We start from the raw sequence: 12,070 nt of genomic DNA on the forward strand, positions 1-12,070 counted from the left end.
TTCAATTAGATGACTTCCTACAGAGTTCAGTCACCTAAAATCCTCCTTTCCTGGTTAAAAGTTATCCAATTTTTATCCAAGATTAGTTTTCCAAGGAAAGAGAATTATGCTGCTACACTAGGAAAAATTATTTCAAAGTCTATTAAAATGAACATTTTAACATCAAAGTGTTAATTTGGTTCATTGCTTTTAATACAAATGTTAACTTTCTTTCAGAATTGTACTGAGAACACATCAATACTATCATATCTGGTCTAGGTAACAATTACATACTTCATCAAATCTGGTATATGCACAGGGCTCTTTGTGGTCACTGACCGGAGCTATGGGTGTTGGTGTGTTAAAGGTACTGAATAGTACTGAGTGTGTGTCATGAGCATATGTTTGTTATGTAGTCTTTCCCATAAGTCAGCTGGGCAACTGCTTGGCTAGTTGCCTGCTAAGCAGCCTGGCACCAAGGAATAGACAAGAGTCACTCACAGTTATTATGCTATTCACTCAGTTTTTATTGAATGCACGTTCACTGAAAGTAAAATATCAGCATATATTAATATCCTACTCACACTCTAACAATCTAATAGAAATATAACACACATACAGCAATCAATGGGGGATAATGAACCTGAATCCCAGAGTCTCAGTCTGCAAGTTCTAGAGACAGCAACAGTGGGCAAGGGAGTTGTCAGAATCTTGCAAGGAAAGATCTCCAGAGCTGAGTGGCTAGCAAGGCCGACAAAGTCCTCAGTCCAGCAGGGCAGAGCTACCAGCAGCTGATGCCAAGGGAGGTCAGCATGTCATTGAGCAGTACCCTGGTGCGTGGAGCTCAGCTGTCCCAACAGTGGTCTGGAGCCTGCCTCACTTATACCTTGAAAGTGGTATATTCCACCCTTCTGGGTCTTTTGATAAAATTCTTGGCACACCTGATGGCAAGTAGGAATTTTCCCATTAGCCCATGGGTGGTACATAGCTGCTCTGCTTGGCACCCATGATAAGAAGTGTGGAATTTCCCCAGGATCCTACTTATGGGTGGTCCCACTTTGCATACATGGCTATTCTGATCACATGTGCAGATATCTTAGGTGTGTCACCTTGCCAGATGTGTCTGCTCTGACTTAGGTAGTTTCCCTCTTGAATCAATGTGTCATGGCTGACTGGCAGCCGTCTTGGCTGACATGAGTAACTCCACTTTGTTTTATATACTTAATGCCATCTTGATGGGGCCAATATCATATTATTGGTCCTACTCTCCATATTATTAATTCCCACAATGATAAGGAAGAAAAGGGATAGCATTAACATAAGTTTCATAACATTTTGTAAATTGCAGCCCATAGAGAAACATTATTTTCTGTTTTCACATTTAGCAGTACAGAGTCATTTTAGAAAACAGTAAATACATATAATTGCTACTATAAATACTAAAATATTTAATATAACTTCCTTTGTACTACTTCATAAATTGGTTAAGAGGTGGGAGTGTGAGTGTACAATTATTGCAAAGGGATTAAAATCAGACCATGAGCCTGAGCACACCTCTAAGTGCAAGGCTCTCTTAATGTGTCTCCATGGTAAGCATTTTTAATTAAGTGCCATGGCAGTTCCTTCTGAAGATAGTCCCTTATTGGCTATATGTTGTCTTTTCTAAAGTCTGTACACAATTTTTTAGAGACTCCATATGTCTGTAAATGTCATTACTTTTTCTTTCTAGTATGTGCACATTCTGAGAATAGTTGTGATCTGAATATTGCTCTCTCTCCTTCCTGTCTTCCCGACCAGATAAAATTTGCTACTAGACCTATTGCAAGTCCTAGCTGTAATAGCTTCCTTCCTGGTTGACTCAAATTTGGCTTCCATTTAGCAAAGAAATTTGATATTTCAATCACTGTGTTGCTTTAGAATATAGTATTAAATTAGTAACCCTAAATTGTTCCTTAGTGTAGTTTATTTCTAGTTTAGTTACTTTACACCTATATAGTATTATCTAGGTACATCACCATCAACATCATAACATAACTTAATTTTATTCCGATCAAATATATCTGATATGTTACACGAGCGTCCATTGACCAAGGGCGACATTTGTATTGCCTCATGATCTTCTTGATAATGACTACAGACTATCCATATATATTTTGTCCTAGTCTGTCTAGCTTGATCCTTAGCACTCTAAAGTGATTTGTTAGTGAATGGAGCTCTAATCCAATTCTCATATATAAATCTAGTTGGGGTTCTTTGTCATCTGTTGGTGCATTTAGTCAAATTATGGTGTAATGTGTAGATTGTTGTATCGATATTTGTATTAAATAGCGGTGCCCAAGTTATTCTATTGTCCCATACCCATTATCTACTATTCTGTGCTTGACAATTCTCTACATGCAAACACTGTACAGATACATTCCACTATGGTATTAGAGTCTATGATAGTATACCCAGGTACATTTTCAGTGTCATTTATAAAGAATGGGGCAATATTAGTTATATTAATGTACTCTCCCCAGTTATCTTTTTTAGCTCCCCACCCAGAATTAGTGGACAAGTTACATAGAGTATACACTGGCCAAGGTCTCTATTTTACCAGAGGCATTTAGATTACTACTTTGAAATAATCTGTTCATTTCATTTTTGGCATAGGGATAATTATCCTTGATTGGTGAGTGTGTGTCTTGTAGTTTTCCTTTATAACCAGGCTGTACAAAGTATGATGTATAATTTATTTTAAAGCATGCTAATATCATTTTAATCTCTAAAGTATTCTGAATTTACTTATACGATCCACCTGTAAAATTACCAACTACTCCTACTATGCATGTGTACCTTTCTTGGTTGTAGATGGTATCTATCTATGTGTGTTTGTATACTATATAGGTGATTTTCTAAGTTTTCTGGGGGTTTTCAGTAGTAATTGACTTACATTTTATCTGAATCTCTCCCTGTAAACACTTAAGTTTTAGCTTTTTCATTCTGGTAAACTTGTTTCTGTTGTTCTGCTTTCCTTCTTCCAAATATATGTTGGTGTTTTTCTCAAAAATACTTATTATAAGACTATATCAGGTACTATTTTAGATGTTAACAATATAGCATAAAAAAAGCTTTTACCCTTCTAAAGCTTAAATTGTAGTGGATGGAAACAGATAATAAAGCCACAAACATATAATATGGTTTGAGGTATATTAAGTACTATGAAGAGAAATAAGCAGGGTAATCAAACTAGAGAATGGGGAACTGGGCTATTTTATACAGAGTAGTCAGAAAGGTCATTCTGATAAGGTATTCTCTCTATCTGCTATCTTTTTCTGTTTGCTTTAACATTTTGAATTTTTGAGAAAAGGGCAAATATAAGTATATATATCTTTCATCCACAGAGATTGAATGAAATTTAAACTGCATTTTCTAACACAAGCATTAATCTCTTTGTTCTTCTTTAGGTTTGTTAGGCTCAACAGGGTTATAAAAAGGGTTTCTCTAATCCTTAGAGATCTCTAGTATAAGCACTCATATTCTCTTAAGAGATATTAAGCGCACAATACCTTTTCCTAAACACAATTTGACATTTTAAAATCAGTTTCCCAATACTACCCAACTCTTCAAATTTTATTAATTTTCCTAATAATTCTATGCAGAAAATTAGTATCCACTTTGTCTGGCATTGTTATCTGGTCTATCTAAACAGAAAAGTCACAATTCTATTATGGAATTGTCTTTTTAAATTTTTTTTCCCCTCAAGTACTTAGTATTTAAAATTGTTTTCACTATAGGCCTCCTACAGAAATGGATTCTCTTGTATATTTGACAAACATTTATTATTTTTAGCTTTTTCCTAAGGGACATTAACTTACCATGAAGAGGACACATTAAAATGATGTAGAAATCAATGGCATAGTTATTAATGTACTAATGGAGTATCAGGCTTTAGTAGGCTACTGACTACCTAATATGCAAGTTAACAGCAGGGGACCCATGAAACCTTATGTCTACTTCTTATGAATTAAAAAAACAAAACAAAACATGTTAAAGCCACAGCTTCAAAAAGTTAAAATGTCATCATTTTCCCTTTGAGGTAAAATATTTCTCTTGAAAAATTATCTTTAAAGTAGTAGGACACTATATCATAAATCGTGGTTACTGAAGGCAAAATATATACTTTTTTTAGTGCAGTTAGTGCCTTGCTTAATGCTAGGTGGTCATCTGTTTGCTTGTTTATTCAAACAAATATTTATTTAGTGCTTTCCTTTCATTAGGCACAGTTTGAGCACTGAGGAAACACAACAAAAATTGAAAAACACTTTTTCTCTCATTTTGCAGCTAATAGTCAAGTGGGGTAGGAAAATTAATTGATGATTACAATTATAAGTAGAGGTAGTCAGCCCCAGAGGAACCTGACCTTTGTATTAGGAGTCAAGCAAGGATTCCAGGGAAGAAAGCTTGTTCTGAATCTCTAAAAAGGTGGCAGCATAACGTATTGATGGAAGGTATTCTAGGAGCACTAAAGTTCCACTGTGGCAGATCTATGTTTTTAATCTTTCTATTCTGTCACTTAGCACAACACCAGGAATCTGAAGACCATTAATAGGTGTTTGTTGAAGAAAAGAAGGACATGGAAAAAATAGATGTTAAATACAGTGTCAAATGAATTTGTGTGTGTGTGTGTGTGTGTGTGTGTATCTTCATACCCTCAGTGTTAGAGTTGTTTTCTCAATGGCAGTAACTGATTGATGCTCCATACTCAATTGCTTGCCTAAACAATGAATTTAAGAATGTTTGATACCCATTCATTTGGATTATAAAATCAGTGATCATTTTTATTTTTCAGATGACTAAATAAGGCTTCCATCCTGGCTCTTCCTGTTGTATATTCTTGTAGGGAAGCCCAACCTGGAGATCCCCTGGTGTCATGGATGAAGTGAAAACTTCCCAGGCAGCTTGTGCTAGGGGAGAGAAGGCTGGCAAATGTTTGAGAGACAAATGCCTCAACTGCCTTCTTCCAAGGTCTTTTATTGAGTGCAGTGCAATAAGTGTAAGACCATATAGCACACATGTAAAGCTCATCAACCAATGTTAAACATTGTTGATTACAGAAAAAAGATATCATTCAGGGATAACAATTGAAAGAACATTGAGATCTCCCTCAGGTCAAGTTGTGTTGGACACAAAGACTTCAGATGGCAGTAAAATAGGGAGGGTAAGTTCACTTTGAGTTAAAGTTAAAACCTCTGTTGCTAATACAATAAAGCGATCAAGCAAGGTAAAAGAACAGAGCAAGCTTCAGAGTACATAAAACATTTTCTCATGGCCTGATTCCCACCAGGGCCCACTGGCTATAACATCAAGGCACATATGCACCCAGCTTTCCCAGTTTTCTGGTCAGTCTTACAGGCTCTGTTTCCTTTGCCTGGCCTGCGCGGGACTCCAAGTCTCAATACTTTCCCAGGGGACCCCGACATATTCTTAGTACAACAAAGTAAGATTTTCAAGAATAATATAAGATTTACATAAAATGTAGAAATTAAGTTACTTATTCACCAAATAGCTATTGAGGGTCTATTATGTGCCAGGCCCTATATAACAGTCTCAAAGATAGAAAGATGAAATGACACAGTTACTATCTTCAAGGTATTGACAGTCTTTGAGGGAAGCAGATGCTGAAATAGATCATTACAATGTGGTGTAGGCATTATTATTATTAAGGTATATGTAATATATTATGGAACCACAAAGGAGGGAAAACTGTTAGAGTGTGTGGGATGAGGTAGAATTGGTTATCAGAGAAGATTTCAAAGAGACAGTGATGCCTTGACTGAATATTATAAGATAAGGATTATATCTATATCTAGATGGTAATGGAGAAGAAAGATGTTTATTACAAATGTTAAAAGACAAGAGATTATGATGTGTATTAGTAATGAAAATTTAGTGAAATGTAGCATGCAAGGTAGGAATAAGAGAGGATATTAAAGAGAGATGGTGAAAAAAGTTCACTGCAGCCCTACTCACAATAGCTAAGATATGGAAACACGCAATGTGTCCCATCAACAGATGAATGGATAAAGAAAATGTGGTGTATACATATAATGGAATATTATTCATCCTTAAAAATGAAGAATAATGAAGATCAAATGCCATTTGATCTGCTGTACAATATAGTGCCTATAGTTAACCATATGGTATTGTGTACTTCAAACTTTTAAAAAATATTGAATCTCATGTTAAATATTCTTACCCTAAACAAAAAACAAACAACCTTACACTCCCAAAGAAATGGATACAAGAAAAACTCTGAGAAGTATTAGATATGTCTATTCCCTTTTTTGTGGTGATGGTATTATGGGTGTTTTCATATGTCCAAACTCATCAAATTATACACATTAAATACTTATAGTTTTTGTATATTTTTAATACTTTAGCAAAGCTATTAAAAATAGAGATGTTGGGAAATGGGACTAGGAATATAAATTGAGTCAAATCATTAAAATTCTTGTATGTTATGTAAAAGAGTTAAAATTTTATTCTATAGAGAACTTTAAGATTTTGAGTAGAGGAGTAATGTGGTCACATTTTAATTTGGAGGTTTGGCACAGGCTGTATAGGAATCCGTGCCTTGGAAGGTTGCAGCGAGTGGTGAGAGCCTTAAAGAGGTGTATGGACTAAGTAAAGATATAGTTTTTGAAGTACACATCAAGAAGAGTGGAAAAAGTTGTAGAAACAGAGAGGAGATAACTGCTGGACTGAGTTTCCAAGGTGTCAGAATAGAATTGAATCTAGAGCTCAGACAGGAATTAGACCATCCTTCAGAAATGGAGGGTTTTCTTTTCCACAGAGTGGAAACTGTTAGCTTTCTATGAATGCAGATGAGATATGAAGCTCACTATCATACAGTTTTTAATGTAAAGAAATCAGACACCATCTCTTTCAGTGTCATTCTGATCAAACTATAGTATTCCTGTGGGCAGGTCTATGTCTTTTTCATACACTCAGCATAGTAGATAATCACTAAATGTTCTTTCTTTCTTGTAACTCAGTAGGGGGGCAGTTTCTCATATGGATCCAATGTGTGAGTAAATGTGTGTTTATAACCCTATGAATAATTTGGGGTTTAATAGCCTTTAGAATTAGCCACAGTCGTAGCTGTTTTTGAAACACTATTTATATAAGTACTACAAATAAAGGCAATATCTTTTTATAATATTTTATGTAGGTTTATTACAGTACAGACAAGGAAGAAAGGGTAAGTAGGAGAGAATCTTTGTTGTTGTGCAGTTGATCTCAAGAAACTCAGAAATCTATATAGAATGAGTTAGGAGAATTTTATTTTTAAGAATGTGTCTTCTATGTCTCTAGCACTTGCTGGAATGGCTAGGGTATGGAAAATCTGATGGCATAGGAATACAACAGAGGCGCTCAAATTTATAAAATGTTCTCTTTGTAAAATCAAATTAAGGGACTCCTGACAGCATTTTTTGGTCTCCAAGAACACTAACAGAGTAGAGCAGTATTTTAAAGTTTTTTATGGCATTAAACTCAACTGAAAAATATATATTGAGCACCTACTATGTGCTATGGACTGCACTCAAGCTACTGTGTGCTTGTAGAATTTTAAAAAATAATAGAGGTACCTCCTCCAGAAGAATAAATTATGAGAGAAAGGCATTGTCTGGCAGAAGAAGCTAACTTATACTTTCTTTTTCAAGCCCTGGACCAGGGCACAAAGTTTGACTAGTAGAGCTAGCAATAATTTTCACCACTGACTTTCCATGTTGATCAGACACACGTGGGTAACCACAAGCTACTTAGCCTTATGTAGCAGTCCTGACTGTTTGGGGAATACAGAATACAATGTTGAAGGAGACCAGTCCTGACCTTAAGTAATCTCACCCAAGTTGGGGGGTACATACAAAGGCAAACATTTAAGTGACTCTAATGCAAGACAGAGAAACATTAAGTGTTCTCATTCAGGCATGCCCACAGTTCTATAGAAATCTCTAAAACAACAGGAAATCAAACAAGCATACCTATCACCACAGGACATTGTGAGGAGGCTCCTATAGGATGTATATAGCCCACCAACAAATATAGACCTCTGACCAAGGAGGAAAACCAACAACTATATGTCTATATCTATACTTATATCTATAGTCGTAGTCGGCAGCCGTCCGTCTCGAGAGACGATGGTGTAGCTTCTTAAGAGTCTATCTGCACCACCGAGAATGGCTGTGCAGTCCGACTCGGGAGTGACACGGTATCTGTCTCCTCCCGTGTTGAATCGACATCTTGCGATGACGCTGAAGCTACAGAGCCTGGGCAGGGTAATATGGAGGGTCTGCTGTTGCCCATGCAGCAGACCCCCCCTCTCTTCGCAGCTGAAGGGTCCAAGGGAAAGACGGAGTCGATACAGCTTGGGTTCAGGTGCGCCGCAGGAGTTGCCAGTGTTGACTACAACGTCAAACCGCCTTAGGGACTCCGGCTCCGGATTTTCTGTCGGGGTTTACTCCCTTAGCCTTTCCCCTGAAGAGGTATGCTGCAAGGCAGTGGAGGTTTTTTGGAATCAGAGTTTTCCTTCTCTGATGTGCCCTGACTGGAAGATCGAACCAGCGACACTTAGCTCGCAGGCCGACGCTCAATCCACTGAGCTAAACCAGCCAGGGCAGACTTATATCTATATCTATCAATATTTACATCATCATCATCTATCTACACCTATACCTATCTATTTGTATATAAATGAGGTATGTCCAGAAAGTATACAGCCATGTGTTATAAAAATTAAAGATAGTTACAGAAGAAGATACAAGGTACATGAAACATTGTACACAAGAAAATGACATGTCAGTGTTCTTCAAAGTAGGCACCTTGGGACCTCAGTCAATTCTCCCAGCATCTCTTCCACTGTTTTAAACACTGCAAAATCATTTGTTGGAATCACCATCAGCTGCCGCATTGTATTTTTCTGAATCTCACTGATGTTCTGAAATCTCTTCCCTTTCAGAATTGATTTTAGTTTTGGGGAAAGCCAGAAGTCATAGGGCCCCAAATCTGGGCTGTAGAGGGGCTGAGTCACCAGGGTGATTTGATGTTTCACCAAAAAGCTCTGCATGGAATGTGATGCATGAGCAGGTGCATTTCCGTGATGAAGCTGCCAGTCACCAGTTGCCCATAGCTGAGGCCTTCCGAATCATTGGAATAGTTTCCATGAAGGAATGTTCAAGCTTAATGCAAAATTTGATGCAGATTTTTTACTCTACTCACTCAGTAGAGTAACAGCCACACAGTAGACAGATCACTCAACAGCATCTACCGCCCCACTGACTAGTATAGTGAAGTCATTATTGTTCATGCATGCACATTCCAGTCCACTCTCCTTGGCTGCCAGGTTAACATCGATGTTGCACAAACATTCTTGTTATATTAACAATGGCTGAATTTTTCTGGACAGACCTCTCTTGTGTGTGTGTTTTTTTTTGTATGTGTGTGTGTGTGTATGATATGTGTGTGTGCATAATATATGTGTGTGTATGTGTGTGTGTGTATATATATACACACACACTCATATAATATTTTAATTAGTTAGAGTTGCATAGCTGTAGAAGTACAGAGCTAAAAATATATCTCTAGGGAGAGTATAAAGACATGATTTCATGCCCTAGTAAGCATTGCCTAGAGTTGTGAACAACTAATTCAAGCAAGGTCACAACTAATTATGGGGATTAGGAATTATTTTCCAAAAAGAAGTGGTGCTTCACTCTTTGCATCATTAACATACAGTATACATTAATCCCCAGAGACAGTGAAGTTTATAGATATAAATATGTCAAGAAAAAGATGTGTAAAATAGTATCTAAAAATATATTTAAAGGGAGATGAAAATTTTATAGTATTGATGCAGGGGGTAATGTCAAACATAGTCTCCATTCCTTCCTATAATATGATACCTGACACTTCACTGTGAGATAAAATATTTGTACATGAATGGGTTATTGCTATCTTCAGGGAGGCATATCTTTGGTTCCAAGATTGACCTTTGGTTCTAAGATGGATCTGGCCCATAGAAAACACAAGAGACCATTGCTCTTATCCTAACAACTACGTTAATCTAGATGAGCTACAAAATCATATTTTCTTTCTAACTTATCAAAGGACCGAGAATATGATACAAAGAAACTTAAATTAACTAGCCTCTAGAAAATGATGTCTTTTATAGAAGGGAGATTCATGGCTGCTTTCATCTCAGATAAAGCAGTGGGAGGTAAAATCTGCCACAGACAGGAAAGAAAAAGGCACTAACCAAAATGTTAACTAACTTGAGAGCATTTAGACAATTATGACAGACTAGAATTCCAAGGCATCCCAGCTACAGAGTGAATCTGAACCACCCTCCAACTCTTTCAGGAATTCACCAAAAGGTCAAGGAGTAAACTAAAGGCTGGAGTTGGGTAGGAAATCTGGGAGAGAAAACCCCTGAAGCACAGGGTATTTTCACCAAGTGCAAGTCAGTCAGTCTCTATAAAAGAAGGCAAGGGCTTGAGAGCTGAGAGAAATTCATTGGAAGCCCTTAAGGAATTTGTCTACTAAAAGCTGGTGGGAAAGGCAGGAGAATTGAGGGGCATTAAAGCCCTTCATAAAATGCAAGCTATCTACTCCAAAGACTGGGGCCAGAGAAGCAGGGATTAGAAAGATTTTTGGGGTGGTCCCCAAAAATATTAAGACTTCCCCAGTTACTTAATTAGCTGACAGCCAACTATAATGCAGAAAGGGATACCTTCTTTTAAGAAATCTGGTGGCTCAACTTTGAATCATAATGAGAACTATGGAATCTTACCAGTGCTCAGATATTAGTCATGAAGAAAGAAAAACCCTGATTCTACCATTAAAACATTTAAGGTCAATGGATAACTGAGTAAAAATAAGTAGCCAGTCTAGAAGCCTGACACAACAAGCAATTTTCGCGTTTTGGGGGGTTACATATTATTTACTTCAGTATTTACTTTTTCAATATAAATACCTGACATACATAATAATAATAATGCATATAAAGCCCAAGGAAACTATAAGCTATGGACAAAAGAAACAGTTAGTTTAAACAAACCTAGAGCTAATACAGAAGTTGGTATTATCCATACAATTTAAAATAACAGTCATAATAAAAATTTTTAATTGCTAAATGATCTTGTGGAAAGGGTAGACAAAATAATGAACCAATGAGAAGTTTCAGTAGAGATACAGAAACTGAAAAAGAACTAAATGGAAATGCTAGAACTGAAAAATAAAATAGCAGGAAATAAGAGTTCATTAGATGGGCAGTGTAGACGCAACACAGGAAAGAACCAGTGAAAATAAAACTGGTTAAAAAAAAAAAAAAGAAACATAAGTAGGACAAAAGTAAAAAAGACACAAAGTGATCAAGTTTTGTGGAATATTTAAAAATCACACATGCATTTAATTTAAGTCCCTGAAAGGGAAAGCAGAAAATTATTTGAAGAAATAATGACCAAAAAACTTTCTAATGTAGATATCAAACCAAAGATCCAAGACCAGTGATCCTAAAAATGATAAATAGAAAGAAAATCATATGTAAGCATACCACAAACTGCTATTTAGGAAAAAAAAAGATAAGAGCACAAATCTTTAAAAAGTAAGAAAAAAGTATACTGCATATAAAAGGACAATACAGATTATGGGTTACTTTTCACTAGAAACAATGGAAATCAGAAGACAATTGAATGTCATCTTCAAGGAGCTGAGAATAAAAAATATTGTCAAGCTAAAATTCTATTTCTAGGAAAAAACTTTTAAAAACTAAAATGATTCAAATTACTGGTTGTAAAGATACACTTTTAAATAAGTGAATATGAGACAATTGGGTGACATCTGGCAAAAAGTTAAAATTAGATCCACATATCATATCACACACAAGACTATGTTACAAGTACTATGAGGAAGTAGAGATTAATTCTTATTTTACCTTTGTGTAGGGAACTGCTTTCTAAACATGACTTAAAATCATGAGCCAAGAAAAAATTAGTTTGATTACAATATAAATTGAGAGACAAAATATTAAAACATTAATAGAAAAATGAAA

Source organism: Furipterus horrens, unplaced genomic scaffold (assembly GCF_987537825.1).
Source record: "Furipterus horrens unplaced genomic scaffold, mFurHor1.1.pri manual_scaffold_2, whole genome shotgun sequence".
Lineage (NCBI taxonomy): Eukaryota > Metazoa > Chordata > Mammalia > Chiroptera > Furipteridae > Furipterus > Furipterus horrens.